This window comes from Malaya genurostris, chromosome 2 (genome assembly GCF_030247185.1).
Source record: "Malaya genurostris strain Urasoe2022 chromosome 2, Malgen_1.1, whole genome shotgun sequence".
NCBI classification, from domain to species: domain Eukaryota; kingdom Metazoa; phylum Arthropoda; class Insecta; order Diptera; family Culicidae; genus Malaya; species Malaya genurostris.
In genome coordinates this window covers 220,336,345-220,354,048 of record NC_080571.1, presented here as the reverse complement: position 1 = coordinate 220,354,048, position 17,704 = coordinate 220,336,345, and positions in this window count along the sequence as shown.

Below are 17,704 nucleotides of genomic sequence, written 5' to 3'. Positions count from 1 at the left end.
TTCTTATCACAGTTAGTGCTGCTGTAGTCCATTCAATTCCGTATGGTGGTAAGTCAATCGATTTCAAACGTCATCAAATCCTTCCGAAATTAATTCGTCCAATTTCCAGTTTCAGTGGCAGGATGTGGAGTCAATGAGGTCGCTCAGTTTTATGGTCCGTCGTGTCCATCAACTTGCCGTTTCAATACCATAAGGACCCAAACGTGCACTCGTTCATGCCAGAGGAAGTGTTCCTGTGAAATTGGTTATGTTCGCAACTCGTTGAATGCTTGCGTTGCTCAGTATTCTATTCCTAGCTACTACGGAAGCCGTTATGGGTATCCTCTCGGTGCTTACGGCTATGGCTACGGCAACGCTTTGAGTTCCATTATTTACTAATATCTAGTAGATATTCTGCATATGTTATACCAGAAAATATAAAAATATGGAAGCAAAGTAAAATGTTGTTTGTTTCATTCATATAGTGGTTTTCTAGATTTAATCACTTATTTCTGATTAATTTCCAAAGCCCTCTACGGTTAATTAATACTATTTCATTCATATTTGATAGATATGATATTTATGTAAAGCTGTCTCGAATCTATCAAAATCGATACTGTTCATTCGTCACACAAAATCTATAGTGATTTTGAATTACGGTTATTCATGATTCCTATAATATCAATCATTGGAAGATTCTATCCGCTTTGGGCATTGTGGTAAAAATCATACATGAGCAGTGGTGGCAAGTTCCATGAAATATTGGGAGACACAAAAAATTATTACTACAAATAATTAAATCTTGCAATATTTAAAACGTTTTGATAATGGGAACGGAGAGGTTAAAGCAAATAAAAAGCAAGCTTGGTTTCTCTTCCGAATGTTGTGACACGATCACAAACATTTTCCTTAGTATTCCAGTAATACCCAATATTCGGAAGTAGGAAAGTATAACGCATTTCACATTGTAGTGAATTATTTATAAAATTTTAGTAGCTTAGTTAAGAAATATGGTCGATTACTGAGACGAAAAACGGGGATAACAGAAGAGAGTGTTATATCAAAAAATACTTCTAGCAAATTTTCAAATATATATTCCAGTTGTCTAAAAATTGGAGGGCATGCAAAAAAAGTGCTTTGCCCCCGCCCATAGTTTTCGCCACTGCACATGAGCATGGTCAGTTATGATTGGTGATAGATTTGCTTCTAAAATCGTTAATATTGTTTATGTCTTCTGGTGAGGGGTGTTGAAATCAGTGACAACAGAAAGTTATTCATCCTATATGAAACTAATAACAAGTTATAAGGCGTATCAGTGTGTTCGTTAAAATCAGTGCGTCGGAATCAAAACTTTGAAAATTGTTAATTTTATATCTTGACGAACTGGAACTAAATTCGGAATCTGGGACTGGCCTCAAACTCAGTTTCAAAATTCAGGTTCGAAATCAGATCAGTAATTAAGTTTAGGAATTTAGTTCTAAATTGCTGGAACCGAATTAATTTTCAGTATCCCGGTACAGATTTCTGAACTTGAATTCCGGACTTGTATTAAAGAACTCCATCCAGTTCCAAAATCTAGTTCCAGAGCCCAAGCTCCGAGTTCAATTCCAACATGCAGATTCTCTATCCTGGACCTGAATTCACAAACTAAATTCTAAATCTGAACTCAGGAAGTATATTCTGAAACTGAATTTGGTAATTAAATTATTCAAGTCAGCTTTTGGTTCGGTGTTCAGTTCTAAAATGTTGTTCTAGTTGAATGTTTAAGTTGAATTCCTGAGTAAGAATTTTGTGATACCAGCTCTAAACTTGAATTAAGGCATTATATTCAGTTACAAAATGTAGTCAAGAAACCAGTTCCAAAAATCTACAATTAGGATTTAGAGTCTTAGTTTTAACTTGTGATCTTATATTCAGGAACAAAATTCTGACACTGAATTTTAAACCTTAAACTATGTTATGAATTCAGTTCGATTTTCGACCATGGTTGTTTACCTTTCAAACTCGTCCAGTTAATTATCGGATCTAAGACTACCTCAAAACCATAGTCCGAATTTAAGCGAAAAAGGGCAAGCAAGCATGATGAGTTTTCCTAATTGTTTCCAAAAGTTAGAAAAAAACTATTTTTTCAACGATTTATTAATTTTAGTTGGTTTGACGTAAAGCCGCCATAACTAAGTTCAGTTTTTGCAATGACTGAGCGGAAACATATATTGGAGAAGCCAAATGAATGAAAAACTAACAGAAAAGATGATTTATTGGAAAAAGATATGCTCAGAGACAGGACTTGAACCTGCGTTCTTATGCATTCCGTGCTACCATTTCGCCACTCTGAATTTTGTTTTAGTCACTCTAAAACGCCAGTCAGACATAGTAGAACGTACATAGAACATGGTCTACATCCTGGCCGTCACCCGACCGAAACCTTACATCAAACATCTTCTCTGTCCTTCAAACACTTTTTTTTTTAATTATTTATTTCAGTCTTGTTAAGAAGTAGAGCCGTCTGTAGCTAGTTTTAAATTCTGTATCAAACGAAGAAAACAGATTGAAATAAATAACAAGGAAATGCAACCATGTAATAAAAACTGCGAAAATGTTACCGCAGAGACGGGACTCGAACCCGTAGCTAGCTCCTAACAGGAGAAATTGTTTTGCTAAATAAACTACCGTGTATATGAAAACACCTGAAAAGACTGCCCAATTGACTAGGAGAACCAAGCATGATTCGCTTTACTTGGCCACCACAGCATTCAATTATCTTTATGGAAATGTATCCAATAGAAAAAAAAACCCTTCTTAATCCACCTAGTGGTGTGATAATGCTGTTCTCTTCTTTCATAACAGTCTCATCAAAATATATTTCATACTTCTATTAAATAATTTCGGATACTAGTTTCTTGCAGTTTTAAGAGATTCGGCATTGAAAAAATTCGATTTTGGAAATTTCATGTACTCCCCCCTATGGTGCTTTTTCAAGATCGAAAATTTTCAAACCTTAACCGCCGGGCAGCACCCCTTACGCATGTCCGATTTAGCTCAAATTCTGCATGAGGACATTTTTCGAGGTGCTTAAACTTTTGAGCACTAGCGCTTTACGAAATTAGAGGTGATCCCAAAATATTGGCACCCTTATATATAAGAGCGGTAAAAATCAACGTGTTTTGTCGGTTACGTCACTTATACCATCATATCTCCGAAACCAAAAGTCACAGCCATTTGATCTTTGAACTTGATCAGTGGCCCGATAGTAACTTTCCAACGAGCCCAAGTTTGTTAAAATCGGTTCAGCCATATCTGAGTAAATTGAGCGCGTTTAAATATCTTCGAAAAGCGCACACACACATACACACAGACATTTTCCGATTTCGTCGAACTGAGTCGAATGGTATATAACACTATGGGTCTCCGAGGCTCCATTCGAAAGTCGGTTTTTTCAGCAATTCTAATACCTTTCTATAGAGATAGGCAAAACAACACGCACCGTATCACAAGTCGAACTCACACTTTCTGCTCCGCCGTCAGACGCTGATTTGAGATTTTGTATTTGTCTCATTTGCTGCCTACGGAAAGGATAGACAGTGTGGGATAGATTTGTGATGCGGTGTGTGTTGTTTTTCTGTTGAGTGCGTTTCCATAGAGATAGGACAATAAATGAATGTTGTGATGGCCAAGTAAACCAAAGCATGCTTGGTTCTTTTAGTCAATTGGGCTGTCTTTTCATGTGTTTTCATATGCATGGTAGCTTAATCGGCAAAACAATTTCCCCGGTTGGGAGCTAGATACGTGTTTGGATCCCGTATTTGCAGCAATTTTTTGTTTTTCTCACACTGCTGAAAATTTAATCTTGAATTGCTGATGGCATGGAGAAAGAATTATGCTGCCGCGCTTAGTATAACTCGAGATTCCTCACGATTTAATTCTACCCATTCTTCCCCAGTTCAAATAAAAGGTGTGCAATGTGCAAAAAACTTCAAAAACAATTGCTCTCAATTTTATCAGAAGCCGCTTAAGTGAATTTCTTCAACTTAGATGCAAATTAAAGGTCTTATAGTCGTATAGGCTGCTATTGATATTCATCTGGATCCGATATCCGGTTCTGGAGTTATGCTGTAAGCTGCGCAAAATAAATGAAAAGTGCCGCTCATCCAATTTGCACAAGATTAGGTTCAAGTGAAGGGTCTCCTAAATTTTCACAAACTTTGAACTTCTTCTAAATTTGGTTCAAAATTGCTTCAGTTTGTAGGTTGTGTTAATTACTGGTAAAAAAAAGAGCTTAAAGTGATATTCGTGAGGTTGAACTAAGAGCTAAAGTTTGCTAAACAGAACTAAAAATTGTCATCCACCAGAGCAGAATAATAGCTTAATTGAGGTATTTCCAATACCTAAACAATAACTTTGAAATGTAGACTACACACTTAGAAAATTTCGCAGTATTCGGTAATTTTTTACCGAATTTTCAACAGCTGAACGTTCGGTAATCAGTTCGGTAATTGAATTGATTACCGATCGTTCGGTAATTGCTGAACTGTCAAACAACTACCGTACACTGTAAACCAAATGGATCTAACAGATTGTTCGGTAATTTTTGTTTGTTTGTTTTCCTTTGGTTAAAATTCTGGATTTTCGGATTTCAAAAAACAACACATATTCACAAAAACGAATGGAGAAAATGGTTTTATTCAACGAGAAATTTTAAAAGTGTCAGATGTTCCGACTGACCGGAATTATGAGCGCCTTCCAACACACAGCACAATCCTTCGAGTTCAACAAAAATTACCCTTGAACGATTTGTGTTGGCAGCAAGTGGACAAGTGATACCAAATTATTTTCTGCCTATAAGTAAACAAAAAGCTGTTAGTGGCTCTAATGTCTTAAAAACTTTTATCACCTGTACCTCAATCCATTCGATGAACCCTTAAACATTTTTTTCGTTTGGTTAATAAAAAGACGCTCACTGAATATTTTAATAACTGTTTGACAGTTAATTTCATGACAATCAGTTTTCACAGAAGTTCGGTTATTGGAAGATAACTTTACCAAACGGACAGTATGATTTTTACCGTATTTGGCGACTATTCAGGTTTACCGTATCAATTGTATATCTAATACAGAATTCTGTAATGAAAATTTACGTTAAACTGATCGTTCGGTGAACATTTGCATAATTGTTGTAAAATAAAACCCATGTACCGAAATATCGGTTATTTCTATAGATTACCGAAAGATCACGTCAAAAATATTACCGAACAAAGGAATTAAATCTTAGTGTGTACAGTGACTAAACTTCAAATGTATTCGAATTATCTTTGAAAGATTGACGTTTTCGAAAAGTAAATTTCTTTCTTTGATGCGCACCAAATGAATGACATAATAAAATAAAACGATGAATAACTACTTTACTAAGTGTGTACATTTTATAATCCCAAATTTTTATTATTATCAAATAAAATTTGAGCTTTCCGTGCATTTTTATCACAAATTTTCTAACAATTTTTTAAACACGTTGGTCTTATACCTGCGTAAATTATATTATCTATAAATGGTGGAATAATAGAAAAAACAAGCTATTGAATCAAATTGAAGCATCGTTTTACCATTTAAATAAATGAATTAATGCTAACATAAGAAATGATAGTAAATTGAATTACTATGTTGATATAAGTTCGCTATCGCTTTTTATTTGGGCAGTGGTCTCAAACTCAAACAACGGAACTCTCTTCATTTTCTCAGAGACGACTGAGTAGACGTTCACAAACTTAGACTCCAACGAAAGGTTTTATAGTTTTCTAGACCACTAATGACTTCTCCTCAGATGCTATGCCCGAAATACAATTTAGACGAGACGTTAGCTCCCTTTTAATTCGTTGCATATAAGCGCATTCACGCAACGTGCCGTTTGTGATTGACTTTGTGTGCAAATGTAACCAAAATTGGCATACAATTAATGGCGATAGGAAATGTCCAGTCGGCATCGATGATGACCACCAGACGAAACATGTGAATCACGCTTCACCAATATTCTCTGCTTAACGTGCTATCGTGTGTGAAACAATTAGCTAATATACGTTTTTCAGGTTTTCTGGTTTGGTTTGGATTTATTATTTTAGCGTACTGCTGCAGAAACTCCTGCTGAGGAAAAAGAAGTACGAAGACGCCCGACAAACCTGTTGGATAACCGTTTCCAGTTTACACACGTTCGTCTGCCGTCTATCGCTGCTGGAAACAATTGCTGGCTAGGATATTGGTTTTATTTCATAACTTCAAGGGTGTGAATTTAAATTATTTTTTTCGGTGAAACGGTTCGGAATAGTCTGGAAATAGCTGCCACATATACTTTCAAACAAATATACACACGCATACGATCTTTAAACATCTTCGTAGATAGGAATACTATACAGCAAAAGAAGAAAGTAAAGAACGGAGATTTTCAAACACGTTAAGCGGTCAAAGTTCGCAAAGAAATATCTCGTGTGGCAGGTCAACTGTTTTGTGACTTGAAAAACGACATTTAGATGATAAACGACAACAACAACGACGATATTTAGATCGAGACCGTCACTACAATTTATTTCTGCGTTGGTGGAGTTTTGCTTCTTGCCATTACTGAATGAATGACGAGGAGTGATATGCTGCGATCAATGTCCATGTAGGTTGTGTCCAAGAGTATGAACTCTCCCAATACGCCAGATTTCCACCTAATAAAACAATATTGGTACCTCAAAGAAACTCGAAAGACCGTATTGGACAGAAATGAACTTAAAAAAAAAATAAGCTTGAGTTAATTTTTCAAACTATTCTGTATGAATTGAACTTGGAAATAGAGCATGATTTTACTCTCAATAATAAGTTGGAACAATTTAAATACATTCTTGTTTGACCAATGTTTGATCGTAGCACATTTTATGTTAATTTATGTTAATTTGACACGTAAAATCTCATTTTAAATATGGAAATTGAAAATGGTAGAGGAAGGTGTTCGGTTGCCGGCAGTGTTTGTTTGCCGGCACTCCACCGTAACTTTTGACAGAAAGCAGATTGCGTCATTCCGATGAATGTCATGTGTGTGTAATAGCAGCACGTTATATTTGTGCCGAATACCAAAGCAAACATACGCTTGTACTTTTTTCAGCACTCAAAACGAATTTTAATTGCGTGAAAATCAACACAAAAGTTTTTTAATACTTTTTCATAGTATCATAAATTGAAAAGCATCAATCAAAAAGGTGAGTGGATTGAATATAAAGGGTGATTTTTTAAGAGCTTGAGAACTTTTTTAAACAATAAAACGCATAAAATTTGCAAAATCTCATCGGTTCTTTATTTTAAACGTTAGATTGGTACATGACATTTACTTTTTGAAGATAATTTCATTTAAATGTTGACCGCGGCTGCGTCTTAGGTGGTCCATTCGGAAAGTCCAATTTTGGGCAACTTTTTCGAGCATTTCGGCCGGAATAGCCCGAATTTCTTCGGAAATGTTGTCTTCCAAAGCTGGAATAGTTACTGGCTTATTTCTGTAGACTTTAGACTTGACGTAGCCCCACAAAAAATAGTCTAAAGGCGTCAAATCGCATGATCTTGGTGGCCAACTTACCGGTCCATTTCTTGAGATGAATTGTTCTCCGAAGTTTTCCCTCAAAATGGCCATAGAATCGCGAGCTGTGTGGCATGTAGCGCCATCTTGTTGAAACCACATGTCAACCAAGTTCAGTTCTTCCATTTTTGGCAACAAAAAGTTTGTTAGCATCGAACGATAGCGATCGCCATTCACTGTAACGTTGCGTCCAACAGCATCTTTGAAAAAATACGGTCCAATGATTCCACCAGCGTACAAACCACACCAAACAGTGCATTTTTCGGGATGCATGGGCAGTTCTTGAACGGCTTCTGGTTGCTCTTCACTCCAAATGCGGCAATTTTGCTTATTTACGTAGCCATTCAACCAGAAATGAGCCTCATCGCTGAACAAAATTTGTCGATAAAAAAGCGGATTTTCCGAATGGACCACCTAAGACGCAGCCGCGGTCAACATTTAAATGAAATTATCTTCAAAAAGTAAATGTCATGTACCAATCTAACGTTTAAAATAAAGAACCGATGAGATTTTGCAAATTTTATGCGTTTTATTGTTTAAAAAAGTTCTCAAGCTCTTAAAAAATCACCCTTTATATGAGATAAAATCGATCTTTTTCATGGTTTAATGCCAGATGCTATACAAATTTTTGCAATCAAAGTTTTTTTTTTTGTCATTTTCAAAATGTCTACCGATGTCGGTTACAGGCATCCCATTTTTTCGATAAATCGCGAAAAATTGTCAGTGATATGCAGAGATGCCAAGTCTGCAAATTTGTCTGTAAATTATCCAATTTCTTAGTTAACATGTAAATCTTTTTTCGTCTAAGACTTTTTACAGACTTTTGAAACTTGAATTGTTTGCAGACATTCCTCAGATATTACAAGTCAAGGAAAATGAACTGTTTAATGCCATTAAACGTTTCTTTGTGAACAAGAAGCCAACTTAAATTCGACTGCAGCAACGTGTTCAATCCCGCGAAGCCGGTGGAAGACCGGCCAAATCAACACCAAAGGCGCCACCATCCAAATCATTGACCAAGAGAGCCAATGCGAAGTTATCATCAGACAATGAAGACTTTGGTCCAAAACGCCTCCGAAAAGAATAAATTTCGTTTTTTCTTTGAATAATTGCAGTCTTTACTTATATTTCTCCATTTTTAGCGAAATTTCTTGGGGTGCCGGTAACCGAACACCTTTTTTGAAATTGTAAAAAATTATCACTTTATTAAATTGATAATACATTTTTTTCAATCGATTGAATCAACTTAGTTTCTTATTTAGTTGTTAGCTAGGGACTTTAGCTTTCCATTGTTGTATATATGTCCGCATAATGTGCACTTAGTCAGAAGTTATTTGCTTAAAATAAAAGGGTGTCAGCAACCGAACACTCTCCCCTACTTAAATAGTTTTCATTACTCAAATTAGTTTTAGTACTAATAGTACTGTTGTTGTACCGTTTAATTCCACTATGTCACGTCATTACATTCTCACAAAGTCACTATTTTCACAGCCACTGTATAAGTATTGACGGCTTTCTCAGTCCCAAACCACTAGGTAAACGATTTAACTCTTAAATTGCCCGACGTTTCGGCCGTTTCTGATGGCCTTTTTCAAGGGAAACTGTGAAATTGTGTTTTTATTATTGTCAAAAAGAAGGTACAAAAAAGTTACATAAATACAAAATACTACAAACATATTTTAAACTCACTTTAGTCAATTCGTTTTTGGCGAGTACCTGACTAAAGTGAGTTTAAAATATGTTTGTAGTATTTTGTATTTATGTAACTTTTTTGTACCTTCTTATACTACTTACTGTTGTTGAAGCTTTGTCAGATGGTAATCGAGAACCTGTAAGTAGTGAGTAGTAAGTAGTAAGTAGTAAGTAGTAAGTAGTAAGTAGTAAGTAGTAAGTAGTAAGTAGTAAGTAGTAAGTAGTAAGTAGTAAGTAGTAAGTAGTAAGTAGTAAGTAGTAAGTAGTAAGTAGTAAGTAGTAAGTAGTAAGTAGTAAGTAGTAAGTAGTAAGTAGTAAGTAGTAAGTAGTAAGTAGTAAGTAGTAAGTAGTAAGTAGTAAGTAGTAAGTAGTAAGTAGTAAGTAGTAAGTAGTAAGTAGTAAGTAGTAAGTAGTAAGTAGTAAGTAGTAAGTAGTAAGTAGTAAGTAGTAAGTAGTAAGTAGTAAGTAGTAAGTAGTAAGTAGTAAGTAGTAAGTAGTAAGTAGTAAGTAGTAAGTAGTAAGTAGTAAGTAGTAAGTAGTAAGTAGTAAGTAGTAAGTAGTAAGTAGTAAGTAGTAAGTAGTAAGTAGTAAGTAGTAAGTAGTAAGTAGTAAGTAGTAAGTAGTAAGTAGTAAGTAGTAAGTAGTAAGTAGTAAGTAGTAAGTAGTAAGTAGTAAGTAGTAAGTAGTAAGTAGTAAGTAGTAAGTAGTAAGTAGTAAGTAGTAAGTAGTAAGTAGTAAGTAGTAAGTAGTAAGTAGTAAGTAGTAAGTAGTAAGTAGTAAGTAGTAAGTAGTAAGTAGTAAGTAGTAAGTAGTAAGTAGTAAGTAGTAAGTAGTAAGTAGTAAGTAGTAAGTAGTAAGTAGTAAGTAGTAAGTAGTAAGTAGTAAGTAGTAAGTAGTAAGTAGTAAGTAGTAAGTAGTAAGTAGTAAGTAGTAAGTAGTAAGTAGTAAGTAGTAAGTAGTAAGTAGTAAGTAGTAAGTAGTAAGTAGTAAGTAGTAATAATGAATAACTGCATTCAATCAACCATCACATATTCCGGCTCGCTTTTAAACAGTATAAAAATTAACCCTTAATTGCATTGAGTCCTTCTCAACTCACAAAAAAATTCATAGAATACCCTTCATATCGAGAGAAATTAGCGGCATCCACCTGACACATAACAAGAATTTCGTACACAGCTGATTTTTCCCTTTTTCAAAAAAATCCAGCAGCGCTCTATACTTATGAAATTAATTGAAAACTTTTTTTCGTTGTTTTGTAACTTATCATACAAATATTCAAAAAAAAAATTGATTTTCGTGATTATCAGATAATTTAATGCACAATGTCCCAGTGATGTCCGAGCTCAGCACACGAGCTGCTCTATACCTGCAGTGTGTGCCTATTAAACTCGTGTGCTGTGCTTTTTAAACCAGACTCATGAGCGTGTGCTATTTGTGTAGTCCACCTACTGGCAAGAGACAATACAAGAGCGGACAATGTGTGCTTAAAAATTATATTATATTATTAAATTAAAAAAAAAAAACACGGACACTCAACTCAGCACGTGAGCCAGTACATGAGTCAGCTCACGAGCTAGCTCCCCATTCCAGCTCATGAGCCAGCAGATGAGCCAGCATCGCGAGCTAGTTCTTCGAAGCATACGACTCTCGATCTAGTAGCAACACGGCACACGAGCGTGTGCTTCAGACTTCGTGTGCGTGGTTTTGAAAAGGTACAGCACACGGACTGTATGAGTGCTGGGCCATCACTGCAATGTCCCATATAGGAGACAGACTGGTTTTTCACGCCTGAAGGGGTAGTTTTGTCGGGGGATTTTGTTAGTATTGTTTCCGTGTTCTGGAAACTGAAAACTGTTGATAAATGAGCAACTTTGCAAACACTTGCAGATGTCGCCACAATCGCCACTATATTTGATGCTAATGTCTCATCGGACCAAATTTTTGGCGAAGGCCGCAAGTTTAATATTTTTCATTCCGATTGTATTCAAATCGCGTGCAAAGTGTTCCAATCGTTGTAGTTGGAAAATTTCTGAAACATACAAAAAAAAACAATAATGAGCCCCTTATTTCCAACGTACAGCAACTTCGAAATTCTCACAGGTTATCGAATAATTTATTCTGGTCTGTATTCTATGATGGTCAGAACAATCTCAGCACCTAGTGTGAGTACAATTATCCAACGAAAATTTAATAAGTAGCTCCATATGGAGCTACATTGCTTCGTAAAAGAAATCAATTTTAATCTCATTATTAATTAATGAGCTAGAAGACATGTTTGTCGGATCACTTCCGATAAGTTGGAAAACGCTTTGCTATCGTATAATCTTTTCCCGAGAAACAATAATAGGTATAATTGGTGCCAACTTTTATACAAGTGGAAATCGTTTATTTCGTGTCTGATCAATTCAAATGTATCTACCAATTAACACAAATTGACAGATTATAATCGGACATAATAGCTGTGAAAAATATTCTTCGGTGTGAGCTATTTTTTTGTCAATTCATTTCCGTAATTATTCACTTTTCAGTTCATCAATTAATTATTAGATTAAACTGATGAATAACACTAGATTATCATTTTTTATTTTCAATCAGCTCATCATCTCGATTTGGATCGCTCGAGTTGTCACTAGGAGAACCGATTGATAAACAGATGACATGCTAAAAGCTACTCTAAAGTGTTGAGCAAATATTTTTCAGGTAGAAGAAGAAATTGTGTCACCGCTCAGGTTGTTTGTCACTGTTCATTGTCGAACGATGGATTTTTGAATCACCTGATTTCATAATTACCATCCAGTGCAGATTGGAGTGCGTAAGTGCGTTTATAAAAATGCTGCTGTCAATGTAATACTGCTTTTAAAACTATTTGACCAAAGCGATGATACTTTTGTAAGTACAGAAATGAGTATGGAATTTTTTCAAATAAATTCAACTACCAAACGCAAAAAAACCCGGATCATATAGCTTTTCCTATACCGACGGATTGTTTGTGTAGAGAATTTTCAAGCTCACGCTACAATTCAATGGTGCGAACAAAACACACGAATCTACCATAAACTCGAAGACGGAATAAAAATTAAGAAGTGACACCATCCATAAAAAGCAAAAAAAAGTCATCAAAACAGACTCTCATGGCAACAGACTGGCGAATACCAAAGCCACAAATCTGGCAACCCAGTGTCGAAAGATAATAGTTTAAAATGTGCTAGCTTGTGAGTGAATGCAGTTGTCATGCATGCTTCTATCGGAGTCGATCATTCTTCAAGCGAAACTTTTTTCGATGCACTAATCAAGTCTCGTGCTTCTCAATATTTGTCATCCAATTGATGAAATTTCGCTTTGGAGTCTTTTGATCGTTACTTCCGGTGATCCCAAAATCTGCAGCTTGGAAAAGTTCGGTCCTATTTAAAGTCATCGCTTATATGATGGTTCGAAAAAGTTTCTCACACTGTAATTGATTGTAAGTTCGGTTCCTCCCTCTCAAACGAATCGATGTGAATTCTATTCCGGAATATTTAACAATTATTTACTTCCGAAGCAGACAACCGAAAATGGGTTTGTTCAGTCAAAAAATAAGATCTACCAATAAGTTCCATAACACCCTGTAATTTCGAAACTGGAAGTGAAATTCAAATCTAAATTAATAACATTTGATAAGATTATTGCGACTTTCACATGAACTTAAGTTTGGAAAAAACGGTCGAAACCATCTCAGAGAAATGGAAAAGGGTTCCGTTTTAGACTTTTTTACTACTACCTCGGGTACGCCCGAAAACGAGAATTATCTGCAAACTGAAATTGTTAACTCTCTGGTTGGAAGTAATTTCCTACTTTCCACACTTAAAAAGATATACCCTTGAAGTTTTCAGTGCGAAAATCAGTAATTTTGGGAAAATCAGTTCACAAGAACGATACACAATATGAGTGATGTTACCAACGTTTACAGAAGAGGAGTTCAGATCTTATTGACAAAAATGGGAACGGAGCTCATAACTTTTGTTTCTATCCAACAATTTCAACTTTACAAGCCGCTAAATATTAAAATTTTACTCGCAAATCTCCCCTACTGCTCGTCTAGGCTACCGATTCAAGTGCTTTCTAGGCCGCAACCCGTCAGTTTCAAGTGTTTTATCAACTTTATAGACAGCAAATATGTAATATAAATACATTATTCAATAAATGCAATGCAAACATAATTGCAATGATTTTTTGCATCAAACGTTTTGTTTTCAAGAGCCGAACTTGTTGAAAGTCCCGGGAAATATAGGTACACGAAACCGGAAAACTACTTGATTTTACTTATTTTGCACCTATCTTCGCAGTTACGTTCAGTAGCCTAATTTTAGGTAAAGTAGTAAGCCTCGCGCAAAATAGACTGAAGTTGTAAGTTGTATTTACTCAATTGTTGAGTTTTATTAACTTAATTCTGGGTTAACTACGGCTTACTTAAATTTAGATTATAAAACGGAACCCTGGATGTTGGGTGGCTTTGCTCTTTGCGTTTTGACAACCATGAAAGGAGCGAATGAAGAATAAAATTCCACACAACTCATAAGCGGCCCTTACACGATCATTAAAAGTGTCATTACTAAAAAGTAATGGCACTTTTAATGATCGTGTAAGGTCTACGAGTTCAGTAATGACACGAGTAATGATGGAATTCCGGATTTTCCATCATTACCAACATTATTTCTTCTTCTTATTTTTTGTGGAAGTGCTGAACATCTTTAGAACTATACGCGAAAAAATGACAAAGTGTAGATTTAAATTGTTAATATTTCATTAACCTTAACGTTTCAATGGCAAATCAAATTTATTTTCAGCTAAACAAAAATAAAAATATTGCTATTGCTATTGCTGGAGTAGTTACAAATTCTCATCATTAATAATGAACGTGTAATGCTAAAAAGTAATGATGTACAGTAATGCAGTAATGACGAGCGTTTGAGCAGAAGTGTCATTACTTAGTAATGACACTTTTAATGATCGTGTAAGGGCCGCTATGCTCATGGAAAACGTAGTCAACTAATTGGAACTTGATATTTTCTGTGCACACTCGAGAATCAGTGATGCCAGATTATTGCAGAATCAATTCCTCAGATTTTAAAACCAACCGAATCTATGAATTAATTTATTTATTTAAATAATTTTCGGTGGACATCGTACAGATATTCCTAACGCAAAAACATTGATTGTTCATCCACATTTGTCTGAAATAGACAATCATTTTTGACGTAGTGTCTTTCTGTACTATGCTCACCATCCTAAAAATTTCACAACACGAAACTTTAACGAAATTACTCCATTTCACCTTAAGGTGAAATGTAGCGGAATGCGAAAATCGCGTTTTTGATCAATTATTCAAAAACTGGACCGATTTTCGAAAAACCAAAAACACTTAAGATTTCAAAATCAAATTTATCATGACTAAGTATTCTTAGAATTTTGAAATTTTGCTTTGCCAAGCCGTAATTGGTTTTTGAAATGTATAAACGGTTATTGTTTCGTTCCACGGGGATGATTTTGGAACTGAAAAGTAGTGTTTGTAGCAGAATTTCACAAAGAATCTGAAAATGCAACTCAAAATTATAAAATTTTAGCATTTTTTTATTGCTTGCGCTTTGCTGTTCCGTATTGAGGTGATGTGAGAAATGCACGGTAGGCACGGTGGCATTATATCGTGAGCAAAAATTACATATAAAATTATGGCGCGAATTTATGCGGCTCAGCAAGGCTGCCAAACAAGCGGTATCTTTATTGGATTTTATGTGATGTAGTCAAACTTGTAACCGAAAATATTAAAACTTTCTTGGCCACTCGGCCACATCGAGAGTTATTTTGCACATTTGCGAGAGAGCATTGAGGGAAACGTAATACGCAGAGCGAGCCACGTGGTTTTACGCGACCTAGTGGCCTCTCGCAAATGTGCAAAATGACTCTCGATGTGGCCGGGTGGCCAAGAAAGTTTTGATATTTTCGGTTACAAGTTTGACTACATCACATAAAATCCAATAAAGCTACCGCTTGTTTGGCAGCCTTGCTGAGCCGATTTTATTTCTCTCTCATGTTTCGTTACGTTACCAGGATACAAGAGCATAAAAAATAACATTCACTTCGTTTTTTTCGCGACAACATATATGTTATTATGCACTAATCGCATCTAAATTAAATTATCTAGACATTGTCATGATAGATTTTTGATCCATGCTTTTGAAGGCGAGATATACAATGAACAAGTTGAAAGACGGCGTTTTCAGCTATGCAATTCTTCCTTAAGAAAAAAGACTTTTGCACCGCTAAAGTCAATGAATCATTCTGAAACTAATTTTCTAAGAGATTGTCAGTTGGGTTTTTTTGATATTCGTCACCGTTTCTGAGAAAATCAGATTTGAAGCGTGAAAATAGCCCTCTAAAGCGCCCTAAAAAACACTGGCCTCAGCACTTAATAACTTTTTCTCTGTTTGAGCCTTTTCTCTAACTGAAGAAGGTGTAAGATTGACGTTTATTACGAAAACATTGTTCAAATAGTGGAAAAATAAGTCCAAACACGAGACATTAAAATCAACCGAATCCATAAATAGACCCTGTTGCACGTTTGCTAGCTTTAGTCTATGATAATCCATGACAATACAGACACATCGTGTGTCATCTACGTCAATACAGTGGAACTACACCCGGCATTATTCAACTGGTGCTTCAGTCAATGGCGAATATGAGGTTCCGCCTGAATGAATATAAAGTTCAAGCCTAAACGCAGAAATCCAACAACTAGTTCTTCTGTGAGTATATCTGCTGTTAAACATTCGCAGTGTGAGTCTCGCTTTAAAACCAGAGCGATTGCGTCATCCAGCTGCTGGTTGTTTGCATTGAAAAACAAGAAAACGAAAAGTGGTGTTTCTAATGGTTCTAAATGTTATGCACAGAACTATTAAGATTACTCCTTTGCAAATCAAGGAAAATAATCATCAGTTTAGTGCAAATCTAGAATGAATTGATAGGATGCGTAATTTTCGCTTGGTGCATCTTTCACCAAACGAGTGCAAATAAAACTGTCATTTGGCTGCATCGCATTCGAGAAAAATGTCCCGAACAATGTTTAATATCGTAGAGCACAAACAAAACAAATGGAAACTTCTAGATAATAATTTCTGAAGTTTCTCTGCATTTAACCAAAGCTCTAGATTTATGCAATGAGAGCAAGTGAAACTTTATGAATGGAAAAATGAAGGAACTTTGTTTGCAGCATTTTTGGTCAAGTAGTTTCTTGAAGGTCAAGTAGTCTGACCAGTGCGGTAAAATTTCATTTTCAATCGAATAATAAATATAAGATGAAAATGAAATTTATGGCCGCTGACCGTCAGCATATCCCTACTAATTCATTTGACTTTTGCTGCCATTTTCAAGTGAAGCTCCCAGAATTAATCGTCAGTTGAATAATCGAACCTAGTCATTTGAAGTTTTGCTTGCTCGGTTTCAAGTGCCAAGTAGTAGAGCTGCTTCGTTGTCTTCGCTCTTGGAAGTGAGCAGATTCGAACGAATAGAATTATAAATAGAGTAAAGTATTAAAAATGAAAACTAAAGGAGGAAACAATTAATTAATGTGTATTCTGTGATTGATATTTCAGCTATCTGGTTTGTCTTTCATCTATTATCTTGAACCAATTCGAATGTTTACATGAACCTTATTTGAAGGCCGCTCTCACACTATTGAAAGAGATATTTTGACATTTCAAGAGATCAACTGACGGTGGTTAAACTGAGCCTCGATTGAAGAGAAACGAGTGATGAATTGAATGCTGCCCGTTCGGGCCGTCAGCAAACATTGTGTGTGTCAGAGAGTGAAGTTTACTCCATTAGAGAGATCGTCAATGTGTTCCACATTCAATTTCAATTGAATTGAATGAAGTTTTACAGCACTGAGTCTGACATTACCTATTCCTAGCTTTTGTAAGGCACAAATCTCCTAATAACCATAGAAACGAGCCCATTTGTTCTGATTTCTTCGTAAAAATTATCTTGAAATTTCTGGTATTTACGAAATCAAAAAATCATTTGACATATTTGAAAATTAATAAAACCTGTAATTCGGTTAGGATAACACCATTTTCATACGTCCGTCAATTGTGAATGTGAAATGTTACCCAAAATTATCGTTCTCCATGAAATTATAACCTAATGCTCAGACGGCGATTGGCTCATCGCATCGGCAAGAGCCTTTAACTATAAAAAGGAAATAAAATTGCTGCAAAACTCGACTTTCGAACGGAGGCTCGGGGAATCACAGTGTTATAAAGGGTGATTTTTTTTGCTGGTATCTTTTTGGCAAAACTGTTTTTTACAGATCAAGAGCAAGAGGTACCAATGCATCCCAAAAACAGTTACTGTTTGGTGCGGATTATGGGCCGGTGGCATTATTCGTGAAATACCGGCCAATTT